A 14,359-nucleotide genomic window follows, 5' to 3' on the forward strand; every position below is an offset into this window, starting at 1 on the left:
TGGTCCTGAATGTGTGAATAATGTGAGCATTTTGTATTAAATGTTTTATTTCAAATGCATATAGAATATTATGCAGACACAAATCCTCCTTCACAGAGTCCCAGATGTGTCGTTCTTTGAGCTGACGTCCGAAATAAGTGGCGTGCTGCAGTTTGTGTGTGTTTGTCTCTTGTGGGAGGACAGGGGTTCCTGCGGCGAGTTTATTACAGATTAGACCCGGCAGAGGGGGATGACATCACACACACACACTGAAACGTAGTGCTCAGAGGAAGAGGAGTAACGTCATGCGTTGTGAAAGCTTGTTGTGTTCTCAAACATCTAGGTCACCCAGCTGTATCTCTTCCTCCTTCTCTCTACTTATATTTATCTCCAATTTTGCTTCCTCTCCCAATCTTTTCCCTTTCTGTTTAATTCAGTCTCATCTTCTCCTTCATCTCACTTTTCTCTCTTTCCCTTTCCCTTTCACTTTCACTTTCCCTTTCGCTTTCGCTTTCGCTTTCCCTTTCCCTTTCCCTTTCCTGGTCAAAGTAGGTCACAGCAGCCACATTGCGCGGTTCATATCTACCCGGAAATAGAACGCACAGCGGGGATACTCATACCGAATTGTCGACATTGACGTCCTCTAACCAACCATCTAGGCACTCCTATAAACGGATACCCACAGCCGATGCAGCGCGTATTTCAAAAGCGCCGGGCGATCTTCGTACTCTGACAAAATCACAGCGAAAGACGAGCGCCAATACTCTGTTTCCTTAAACCAAATCGCCGGTCTGCGCGGTCCATATCTCCGCGAATACACAACACACAGCCGGGATACTTATACCCAATTGTAGACCACATACACCTCTACAAACCTTTCCTTAAACCAAATCGCCGGTCTGCGCGGTCCATATCTCCGCGAATACACAACGCACAGCCGGGATACTTATACCCAATTGTAGACCACATACACCTCTACAAACCTATCCGAGTGGATCCTGGATGCGAGACCCACAGCCGAGGCACGATGTACGCAAAGCAGGTCACAGTAGCCACATTGCGCGGTCCATAAACCCGGAAATGGAACGCACAGCGGGGATAATAATACCGAAATGTCGACCCAGACGTACTCTCACAACCCATAAGGCAGACCAATAAACTGACACCGACATAACCAATAAACTGACACCGACATAACAATAAACGGACACCCACAGCCGATGCAGCACGTATTTCAAAAGCGTTGGCGATCTTCGTACTCACAGCGAAAGACGAGCGCCAATACTCTGTTTACTTGAACCAAATCGCCGGTTTGCGCGGTCCATATCTCCGCGAATACAAAACGCACAGACTCGTCCCCTACGCCGAATAGTAGACCACGTCGACTTCTAAAGACCTATGGAGTTGGATCCAGGATCGGGCATTCACAGCCGATGCACGACGTGGTCAAAATAGGTCACTGTAGCCATATTGCGCGCTCAATATCTCCGCCAAAACACAACGCACAGCCGGGGTACTTACGCCGAATTGTAGACCTTGAAGTCCTCTAACCAGCCATCCATGCACTCCTATAAACGGATAACCACAGCCGATGCAGCGCGTAGTTCAAAACCGCCGGCCGATCTTCGTACTCTGACAAAATCACAGCGAAAGACAAAGACGAGCGCCAATACTCTGTTTCCTTAAACCAAATCGCCGGTCTGCGCGGTCCATATCTCCGCGAATACACAACACACAGCCGGGATACTTATACCCAATTGTAGACCACATACACCTCTACAAACCTTTCCTTAAACCAAATCGCCGGTCTGCGCGGTCCATATCTCCGCGAATACACAACGCACAGCCGGGATACTTATACCCAATTGTAGACCACATACACCTCTACAAACCTATCCGAGTGGATCCTGGATGCGAGACCCACAGCCGAGGCACGATGTACGCAAAGCAGGTCACAGTAGCCACATTGCGCGGTCCATAAACCCGGAAATGGAACGCACAGCGGGGATAATAATACCGAAATGTCGACCCAGACGTACTCTCACAACCCATAAGGCAGACCAATAAACTGACACCGACATAACCAATAAACTGACACCGACATAACAATAAACGGACACCCACAGCCGATGCAGCACGTATTTCAAAAGCGTTGGCGATCTTCGTACTCACAGCGAAAGACGAGCGCCAATACTCTGTTTACTTGAACCAAATCGCCGGTTTGCGCGGTCCATATCTCCGCGAATACAAAACGCACAGACTCGTCCCCTACGCCGAATAGTAGACCACGTCGACTTCTAAAGACCTATGGAGTTGGATCCAGGATCGGGCATTCACAGCCGATGCACGACGTGGTCAAAATAGGTCACTGTAGCCATATTGCGCGCTCAATATCTCCGCCAAAACACAACGCACAGCCGGGGTACTTACGCCGAATTGTAGACCTTGAAGTCCTCTAACCAGCCATCCATGCACTCCTATAAACGGATAACCACAGCCGATGCAGCGCGTAGTTCAAAACCGCCGGCCGATCTTCGTACTCTGACAAAATCACAGCGAAAGACAAAGACGAGCGCCAATACTCTGTCTCCTTAAACCAAATCGCCGGTTTGCGCGGTGCATAGCTCCGCGAATACACATCGCACAGACTCGTCCCCTACGCCGAATAGTAGACCACGTCGACTTCTAAAGACCTATGGAGTTAGATCCACAATCGGGCATTCACAGCCGATGCACGACGTGGTCAAAATAGGTCACAGTAGCCATATTGCGCTTTCCCTTTCACTTTCGCTTTCCCTTTCCCTTTCCCTTTCACTTTCGCTTTCCCTTTCCCTTTCCCTTTCGCTTTCCCTTTCCCTTTCCCTTTCCTGGTCAAAGTAGGTCACAGTAGCCACATTGCGCGGTTCATATCTACCCGGAAATAGAACGCACAGCGGGGATACTCATACCGAATTGTCGACATTGACGTCCTCTAACCAGCCATCTAGGCACTCCTATAAACGGATACCCACAGCCGATGCAGCGCGTATTTCAAAAGCGCCGGGCGATCTTCGTACTCTGACAAAATCACAGCGAAAGACGAGCGCCAATACTCTGTTTCCTTAAACCAAATCGCCGGTCTGCGTGGTCCATATCTCCGCGAATACACAACGCACAGCCGGGATACTTATACCCAATTGTAGACCACATACACCTCTACAAACCTATCCGAGTGGATCCTGGATGCGAGACCCACAGCCGAGGCACGATGTACGCAAAGCAGGTCACAGTAGCCACATTGCGCGGTCCATAAACCCGGAAATGGAACGCACAGCGGGGATAATAATACCGAAATGTCGACCCAGACGTACTCTCACAACCCATAAGGCAGACCAATAAACTGACACCGACATAACCAATAAACTGACACCGACATAACAATAAACGGACACCCACAGCCGATGCAGCACGTATTTCAAAAGCGTTGGCGATCTTCGTACTCACAGCGAAAGACGAGCGCCAATACTCTGTTTACTTGAACCAAATCGCCGGTTTGCGCGGTCCATATCTCCGCGAATACAAAACGCACAGACTCGTCCCCTACGCCGAATAGTAGACCACGTCGACTTCTAAAGACCTATGGAGTTGGATCCAGGATCGGGCATTCACAGCCGATGCACGACGTGGTCAAAATAGGTCACTGTAGCCATATTGCGCGCTCAATATCTCCGCCAAAACACAACGCACAGCCGGGGTACTTACGCCGAATTGTAGACCTTGAAGTCCTCTAACCAGCCATCCATGCACTCCTATAAACGGATAACCACAGCCGATGCAGCGCGTAGTTCAAAACCGCCGGCCGATCTTCGTACTCTGACAAAATCACAGCGAAAGACAAAGACGAGCGCCAATACTCTGTCTCCTTAAACCAAATCGCCGGTTTGCGCGGTGCATAGCTCCGCGAATACACATCGCACAGACTCGTCCCCTACGCCGAATAGTAGACCACGTCGACTTCTAAAGACCTATGGAGTTAGATCCACAATCGGGCATTCACAGCCGATGCACGACGTGGTCAAAATAGGTCACAGTAGCCATATTGCGCTTTCCCTTTCACTTTCGCTTTCCCTTTCCCTTTCCCTTTCACTTTCGCTTTCCCTTTCCCTTTCCCTTTCGCTTTCCCTTTCCCTTTCCCTTTCCTGGTCAAAGTAGGTCACAGTAGCCACATTGCGCGGTTCATATCTACCCGGAAATAGAACGCACAGCGGGGATACTCATACCGAATTGTCGACATTGACGTCCTCTAACCAGCCATCTAGGCACTCCTATAAACGGATACCCACAGCCGATGCAGCGCGTATTTCAAAAGCGCCGGGCGATCTTCGTACTCTGACAAAATCACAGCGAAAGACGAGCGCCAATACTCTGTTTCCTTAAACCAAATCGCCGGTCTGCGTGGTCCATATCTCCGCGAATACACAACGCACAGCCGGGATACTTATACCCAATTGTAGACCACATACACCTCTACAAACCTATCCGAGTGGATCCTGGATGCGAGACCCACAGCCGAGGCACGATGTACGCAAAGCAGGTCACAGTAGCCACATTGCGCGGTCCATAAACCCGGAAATGGAACGCACAGCGGGGATAATAATACCGAAATGTCGACCCAGACGTACTCTCACAACCCATAAGGCAGACCAATAAACTGACACCGACATAACCAATAAACTGACACCGACATAACAATAAACGGACACCCACAGCCGATGCAGCACGTATTTCAAAAGCGTTGGCGATCTTCGTACTCACAGCGAAAGACGAGCGCCAATACTCTGTTTACTTGAACCAAATCGCCGGTTTGCGCGGTCCATATCTCCGCGAATACAAAACGCACAGACTCGTCCCCTACGCCGAATAGTAGACCACGTCGACTTCTAAAGACCTATGGAGTTGGATCCAGGATCGGGCATTCACAGCCGATGCACGACGTGGTCAAAATAGGTCACTGTAGCCATATTGCGCGCTCAATATCTCCGCCAAAACACAACGCACAGCCGGGGTACTTACGCCGAATTGTAGACCTTGAAGTCCTCTAACCAGCCATCCATGCACTCCTATAAACGGATAACCACAGCCGATGCAGCGCGTAGTTCAAAACCGCCGGCCGATCTTCGTACTCTGACAAAATCACAGCGAAAGACAAAGACGAGCGCCAATACTCTGTCTCCTTAAACCAAATCGCCGGTTTGCGCGGTGCATAGCTCCGCGAATACACATCGCACAGACTCGTCCCCTACGCCGAATAGTAGACCACGTCGACTTCTAAAGACCTATGGAGTTAGATCCACAATCGGGCATTCACAGCCGATGCACGACGTGGTCAAAATAGGTCACAGTAGCCATATTGCGCTTTCCCTTTCACTTTCGCTTTCCCTTTCCCTTTCCCTTTCACTTTCGCTTTCCCTTTCCCTTTCCCTTTCGCTTTCCCTTTCCCTTTCCCTTTCCTGGTCAAAGTAGGTCACAGTAGCCACATTGCGCGGTTCATATCTACCCGGAAATAGAACGCACAGCGGGGATACTCATACCGAATTGTCGACATTGACGTCCTCTAACCAGCCATCTAGGCACTCCTATAAACGGATACCCACAGCCGATGCAGCGCGTATTTCAAAAGCGCCGGGCGATCTTCGTACTCTGACAAAATCACAGCGAAAGACGAGCGCCAATACTCTGTTTCCTTAAACCAAATCGCCGGTCTGCGTGGTCCATATCTCCGCGAATACACAACGCACAGCCGGGATACTTATACCCAATTGTAGACCACATACACCTCTACAAACCTATCCGAGTGGATCCTGGATGCGAGACCCACAGCCGAGGCACGATGTACGCAAAGCAGGTCACAGTAGCCACATTGCGCGGTCCATAAACCCGGAAATGGAACGCACAGCGGGGATAATAATACCGAAATGTCGACCCAGACGTACTCTCACAACCCATAAGGCAGACCAATAAACTGACACCGACATAACCAATAAACTGACACCGACATAACAATAAACGGACACCCACAGCCGATGCAGCACGTATTTCAAAAGCGTTGGCGATCTTCGTACTCACAGCGAAAGACGAGCGCCAATACTGTTTACTTGAACCAAATCGCCGGTTTGCGCGGTCCATATCTCCGCGAATACAAAACGCACAGACTCGTCCCCTACGCCGAATAGTAGACCACGTCGACTTCTAAAGACCTATGGAGTTGGATCCAGGATCGGGCATTCACAGCCGATGCACGACGTGGTCAAAATAGGTCACTGTAGCCATATTGCGCGCTCAATATCTCCGCCAAAACACAACGCACAGCCGGGGTACTTACGCCGAATTGTAGACCTTGAAGTCCTCTAACCAGCCATCCATGCACTCCTATAAACGGATAACCACAGCCGATGCAGCGCGTAGTTCAAAACCGCCGGCCGATCTTCGTACTCTGACAAAATCACAGCGAAAGACAAAGACGAGCGCCAATACTCTGTCTCCTTAAACCAAATCGCCGGTTTGCGCGGTGCATAGCTCCGCGAATACACATCGCACAGACTCGTCCCCTACGCCGAATAGTAGACCACGTCGACTTCTAAAGACCTATGGAGTTAGATCCACAATCGGGCATTCACAGCCGATGCACGACGTGGTCAAAATAGGTCACAGTAGCCATATTGCGCTTTCCCTTTCACTTTCGCTTTCCCTTTCCCTTTCCCTTTCACTTTCGCTTTCCCTTTCCCTTTCCCTTTCGCTTTCCCTTTCCCTTTCCTGGTCAAAGTAGGTCACAGTAGCCACATTGCGCGGTTCATATCTACCCGGAAATAGAACGCACAGCGGGGATACTCATACCGAATTGTCGACATTGACGTCCTCTAACCAGCCATCTAGGCACTCCTATAAACGGATACCCACAGCCGATGCAGCGCGTATTTCAAAAGCGCCGGGCGATCTTCGTACTCTGACAAAATCACAGCGAAAGACGAGCGCCAATACTCTGTTTCCTTAAACCAAATCGCCGGTCTGCGTGGTCCATATCTCCGCGAATACACAACGCACAGCCGGGATACTTATACCCAATTGTAGACCACATACACCTCTACAAACCTATCCGAGTGGATCCTGGATGCGAGACCCACAGCCGAGGCACGATGTACGCAAAGCAGGTCACAGTAGCCACATTGCGCGGTCCATAAACCCGGAAATGGAACGCACAGCGGGGATAATAATACCGAAATGTCGACCCAGACGTACTCTCACAACCCATAAGGCAGACCAATAAACTGACACCGACATAACCAATAAACTGACACCGACATAACAATAAACGGACACCCACAGCCGATGCAGCACGTATTTCAAAAGCGTTGGCGATCTTCGTACTCACAGCGAAAGACGAGCGCCAATACTGTTTACTTGAACCAAATCGCCGGTTTGCGCGGTCCATATCTCCGCGAATACAAAACGCACAGACTCGTCCCCTACGCCGAATAGTAGACCACGTCGACTTCTAAAGACCTATGGAGTTGGATCCAGGATCGGGCATTCACAGCCGATGCACGACGTGGTCAAAATAGGTCACTGTAGCCATATTGCGCGCTCAATATCTCCGCCAAAACACAACGCACAGCCGGGGTACTTACGCCGAATTGTAGACCTTGAAGTCCTCTAACCAGCCATCCATGCACTCCTATAAACGGATAACCACAGCCGATGCAGCGCGTAGTTCAAAACCGCCGGCCGATCTTCGTACTCTGACAAAATCACAGCGAAAGACAAAGACGAGCGCCAATACTCTGTCTCCTTAAACCAAATCGCCGGTTTGCGCGGTGCATAGCTCCGCGAATACACATCGCACAGACTCGTCCCCTACGCCGAATAGTAGACCACGTCGACTTCTAAAGACCTATGGAGTTAGATCCACAATCGGGCATTCACAGCCGATGCACGACGTGGTCAAAATAGGTCACAGTAGCCATATTGCGCTTTCCCTTTCACTTTCGCTTTCCCTTTCCCTTTCCCTTTCACTTTCGCTTTCCCTTTCCCTTTCCCTTTCGCTTTCCCTTTCCCTTTCCCTTTCCTGGTCAAAGTAGGTCACAGTAGCCACATTGCGCGGTTCATATCTACCCGGAAATAGAACGCACAGCGGGGATACTCATACCGAATTGTCGACATTGACGTCCTCTAACCAGCCATCTAGGCACTCCTATAAACGGATACCCACAGCCGATGCAGCGCGTATTTCAAAAGCGCCGGGCGATCTTCGTACTCTGACAAAATCACAGCGAAAGACGAGCGCCAATACTCTGTTTCCTTAAACCAAATCGCCGGTCTGCGTGGTCCATATCTCCGCGAATACACAACGCACAGCCGGGATACTTATACCCAATTGTAGACCACATACACCTCTACAAACCTATCCGAGTGGATCCTGGATGCGAGACCCACAGCCGAGGCACGATGTACGCAAAGCAGGTCACAGTAGCCACATTGCGCGGTCCATAAACCCGGAAATGGAACGCACAGCGGGGATAATAATACCGAAATGTCGACCCAGACGTACTCTCACAACCCATAAGGCAGACCAATAAACTGACACCGACATAACCAATAAACTGACACCGACATAACAATAAACGGACACCCACAGCCGATGCAGCACGTATTTCAAAAGCGTTGGCGATCTTCGTACTCACAGCGAAAGACGAGCGCCAATACTCTGTTTACTTGAACCAAATCGCCGGTTTGCGCGGTCCATATCTCCGCGAATACAAAACGCACAGACTCGTCCCCTACGCCGAATAGTAGACCACGTCGACTTCTAAAGACCTATGGAGTTGGATCCAGGATCGGGCATTCACAGCCGATGCACGACGTGGTCAAAATAGGTCACTGTAGCCATATTGCGCGCTCAATATCTCCGCCAAAACACAACGCACAGCCGGGGTACTTACGCCGAATTGTAGACCTTGAAGTCCTCTAACCAGCCATCCATGCACTCCTATAAACGGATAACCACAGCCGATGCAGCGCGTAGTTCAAAACCGCCGGCCGATCTTCGTACTCTGACAAAATCACAGCGAAAGACGAGCGCCAATACTCTGTCTCCTTAAACCAAATCGCCGGTTTGCGCGGTGCATAGCTCCGCGAATACACATCGCACAGACTCGTCCCCTACGCCGAATAGTAGACCACGTCGACTTCTAAAGACCTATGGAGTTAGATCCACAATCGGGCATTCACAGCCGATGCACGACGTGGTCAAAATAGGTCACAGTAGCCATATTGCGCTTTCCCGTTCACTTTCGCTTTCCCTTTCCCTTTCACTTTCGCTTTCCCTTTCCCTTTCCCTTTCGCTTTCCCTTTCCCTTTCACTTTCGCTTTCCCTTTCCCTTTCCCTTTCGCTTTCCCTTTCCCTTTCCCTTTCCTGGTCAAAGTAGGTCACAGTAGCCACATTGCGCGGTTCATATCTACCCGGAAATAGAACGCACAGCGGGGATACTCATACCGAATTGTCGACATTGACGTCCTCTAACCAGCCATCTAGGCACTCCTATAAACGGATACCCACAGCCGATGCAGCGCGTATTTCAAAAGCGCCGGGCGATCTTCGTACTCTGACAAAATCACAGCGAAAGACGAGCGCCAATACTCTGTTTCCTTAAACCAAATCGCCGGTCTGCGCGGTCCATATCTCCGCGAATACACAACGCACAGCCGGGATACTTATACCCAATTGTAGACCACATACACCTCTACAAACCTATCCGAGTGGATCCTGGATGCGAGACCCACAGCCGAGGCACGATGTACGCAAAGCAGGTCACAGTAGCCACATTGCGCGGTCCATAAACCCGGAAATGGAACGCACAGCGGGGATAATAATACCGAAATGTCGACCCAGACGTACTCTCACAACCCATAAGGCAGACCAATAAACTGACACCGACATAACCAATAAACTGACACCGACATAACAATAAACGGACACCCACAGCCGATGCAGCACGTATTTCAAAAGCGTTGGCGATCTTCGTACTCACAGCGAAAGACGAGCGCCAATACTCTGTTTACTTGAACCAAATCGCCGGTTTGCGCGGTCCATATCTCCGCGAATACAAAACGCACAGACTCGTCCCCTACGCCGAATAGTAGACCACGTCGACTTCTAAAGACCTATGGAGTTGGATCCAGGATCGGGCATTCACAGCCGATGCACGACGTGGTCAAAATAGGTCACTGTAGCCATATTGCGCGCTCAATATCTCCGCCAAAACACAACGCACAGCCGGGGTACTTACGCCGAATTGTAGACCTTGAAGTCCTCTAACCAGCCATCCATGCACTCCTATAAACGGATAACCACAGCCGATGCAGCGCGTAGTTCAAAACCGCCGGCCGATCTTCGTACTCTGACAAAATCACAGCGAAAGACGAGCGCCAATACTCTGTCTCCTTAAACCAAATCGCCGGTTTGCGCGGTGCATAGCTCCGCGAATACACATCGCACAGACTCGTCCCCTACGCCGAATAGTAGACCACGTCGACTTCTAAAGACCTATGGAGTTAGATCCACAATCGGGCATTCACAGCCGATGCACGACGTGGTCAAAATAGGTCACAGTAGCCATATTGCGCTTTCCCGTTCACTTTCGCTTTCCCTTTCCCTTTCACTTTCGCTTTCCCTTTCCCTTTCCCTTTCGCTTTCCCTTTCCCTTTCCTGGTCAAAGTAGGTCACAGTAGCCACATTGCGCGGTTCATATCTACCCGGAAATAGAACGCACAGCGGGGATACTCATACCGAATTGTCGACATTGACGTCCTCTAACCAGCCATCTAGGCACTCCTATAAACGGATACCCACAGCCGATGCAGCGCGTATTTCAAAAGCGCCGGGCGATCTTCGTACTCTGACAAAATCACAGCGAAAGACGAGCGCCAATACTCTGTTTCCTTAAACCAAATCGCCGGTCTGCGCGGTCCATATCTCCGCGAATACACAACGCACAGCCGGGATACTTATACCCAATTGTAGACCACATACACCTCTACAAACCTATCCGAGTGGATCCTGGATGCGAGACCCACAGCCGAGGCACGATGTACGCAAAGCAGGTCACAGTAGCCACATTGCGCGGTCCATAAACCCGGAAATGGAACGCACAGCGGGGATAATAATACCGAAATGTCGACCCAGACGTACTCTCACAACCCATAAGGCAGACCAATAAACTGACACCGACATAACCAATAAACTGACACCGACATAACAATAAACGGACACCCACAGCCGATGCAGCACGTATTTCAAAAGCGTTGGCGATCTTCGTACTCACAGCGAAAGACGAGCGCCAATACTCTGTTTACTTGAACCAAATCGCCGGTTTGCGCGGTCCATATCTCCGCGAATACAAAACGCACAGACTCGTCCCCTACGCCGAATAGTAGACCACGTCGACTTCTAAAGACCTATGGAGTTGGATCCAGGATCGGGCATTCACAGCCGATGCACGACGTGGTCAAAATAGGTCACTGTAGCCATATTGCGCGCTCAATATCTCCGCCAAAACACAACGCACAGCCGGGGTACTTACGCCGAATTGTAGACCTTGAAGTCCTCTAACCAGCCATCCATGCACTCCTATAAACGGATAACCACAGCCGATGCAGCGCGTAGTTCAAAACCGCCGGCCGATCTTCGTACTCTGACAAAATCACAGCGAAAGACGAGCGCCAATACTCTGTCTCCTTAAACCAAATCGCCGGTTTGCGCGGTGCATAGCTCCGCGAATACACATCGCACAGACTCGTCCCCTACGCCGAATAGTAGACCACGTCGACTTCTAAAGACCTATGGAGTTAGATCCACAATCGGGCATTCACAGCCGATGCACGACGTGGTCAAAATAGGTCACAGTAGCCATATTGCGCTTTCCCGTTCACTTTCGCTTTCCCTTTCCCTTTCACTTTCGCTTTCCCTTTCCCTTTCCCTTTCGCTTTCCCTTTCCCTTTCCCTTTCCCTTTCCTGGTCAAAGTAGGTCACAGTAGCCACATTGCGCGGTTCATATCTACCCGGAAATAGAACGCACAGCGGGGATACTCATACCGAATTGTCGACATTGACGTCCTCTAACCAGCCATCTAGGCACTCCTATAAACGGATACCCACAGCCGATGCAGCGCGTATTTCAAAAGCGCCGGGCGATCTTCGTACTCTGACAAAATCACAGCGAAAGACGAGCGCCAATACTCTGTTTCCTTAAACCAAATCGCCGGTCTGCGCGGTCCATATCTCCGCGAATACACAACGCACAGCCGGGATACTTATACCCAATTGTAGACCACATACACCTCTACAAACCTATCCGAGTGGATCCTGGATGCGAGACCCACAGCCGAGGCACGATGTACGCAAAGCAGGTCACAGTAGCCACATTGCGCGGTCCATAAACCCGGAAATGGAACGCACAGCGGGGATAATAATACCGAAATGTCGACCCAGACGTACTCTCACAACCCATAAGGCAGACCAATAAACTGACACCGACATAACCAATAAACTGACACCGACATAACAATAAACGGACACCCACAGCCGATGCAGCACGTATTTCAAAAGCGTTGGCGATCTTCGTACTCACAGCGAAAGACGAGCGCCAATACTCTGTTTACTTGAACCAAATCGCCGGTTTGCGCGGTCCATATCTCCGCGAATACAAAACGCACAGACTCGTCCCCTACGCCGAATAGTAGACCACGTCGACTTCTAAAGACCTATGGAGTTGGATCCAGGATCGGGCATTCACAGCCGATGCACGACGTGGTCAAAATAGGTCACTGTAGCCATATTGCGCGCTCAATATCTCCGCCAAAACACAACGCACAGCCGGGGTACTTACGCCGAATTGTAGACCTTGAAGTCCTCTAACCAGCCATCCATGCACTCCTATAAACGGATAACCACAGCCGATGCAGCGCGTAGTTCAAAACCGCCGGCCGATCTTCGTACTCTGACAAAATCACAGCGAAAGACGAGCGCCAATACTCTGTCTCCTTAAACCAAATCGCCGGTTTGCGCGGTGCATAGCTCCGCGAATACACATCGCACAGACTCGTCCCCTACGCCGAATAGTAGACCACGTCGACTTCTAAAGACCTATGGAGTTAGATCCACAATCGGGCATTCACAGCCGATGCACGACGTGGTCAAAATAGGTCACAGTAGCCATATTGCGCTTTCCCGTTCACTTTCGCTTTCCCTTTCCCTTTCACTTTCGCTTTCCCTTTCCCTTTCCCTTTCGCTTTCCCTTTCCCTTTCCCTTTCCCTTTCCTGGTCAAAGTAGGTCACAGTAGCCACATTGCGCGGTTCATATCTACCCGGAAATAGAACGCACAGCGGGGATACTCATACCGAATTGTCGACATTGACGTCCTCTAACCAGCCATCTAGGCACTCCTATAAACGGATACCCACAGCCGATGCAGCGCGTATTTCAAAAGCGCCGGGCGATCTTCGTACTCTGACAAAATCACAGCGAAAGACGAGCGCCAATACTCTGTTTCCTTAAACCAAATCGCCGGTCTGCGCGGTCCATATCTCCGCGAATACACAACGCACAGCCGGGATACTTATACCCAATTGTAGACCACATACACCTCTACAAACCTATCCGAGTGGATCCTGGATGCGAGACCCACAGCCGAGGCACGATGTACGCAAAGCAGGTCACAGTAGCCACATTGCGCGGTCCATAAACCCGGAAATGGAACGCACAGCGGGGATAATAATACCGAAATGTCGACCCAGACGTACTCTCACAACCCATAAGGCAGACCAATAAACTGACACCGACATAACCAATAAACTGACACCGACATAACAATAAACGGACACCCACAGCCGATGCAGCACGTATTTCAAAAGCGTTGGCGATCTTCGTACTCACAGCGAAAGACGAGCGCCAATACTCTGTTTACTTGAACCAAATCGCCGGTTTGCGCGGTCCATATCTCCGCGAATACAAAACGCACAGACTCGTCCCCTACGCCGAATAGTAGACCACGTCGACTTCTAAAGACCTATGGAGTTGGATCCAGGATCGGGCATTCACAGCCGATGCACGACGTGGTCAAAATAGGTCACTGTAGCCATATTGCGCGCTCAATATCTCCGCCAAAACACAACGCACAGCCGGGGTACTTACGCCGAATTGTAGACCTTGAAGTCCTCTAACCAGCCATCCATGCACTCCTATAAACGGATAACCACAGCCGATGCAGCGCGTAGTTCAAAACCGCCGGCCGATCTTCGTACTCTGACAAAATCACAGCGAAAGACGAGCGCCAATACTCTGTCTCC

General features: G+C 50.5%; 1 protein-coding gene across 1 annotated transcript in view; it reads left to right on the plus strand.

Moving 5' to 3' along the window:
- The window catches only part of LOC142969779 (abl interactor 2-like), a 39,706-nt gene that overhangs the window by 10,195 nt on the left and 15,152 nt on the right, over positions 1-14,359 (plus strand). The window lies entirely within an intron of this gene.

This window comes from Anarhichas minor, unplaced genomic scaffold (genome assembly GCF_050575085.1).
Source record: "Anarhichas minor isolate MPS153535 unplaced genomic scaffold, ASM5057508v1 ptg000004l, whole genome shotgun sequence".
In the NCBI taxonomy this organism is placed as follows: domain Eukaryota; kingdom Metazoa; phylum Chordata; class Actinopteri; order Perciformes; family Anarhichadidae; genus Anarhichas; species Anarhichas minor.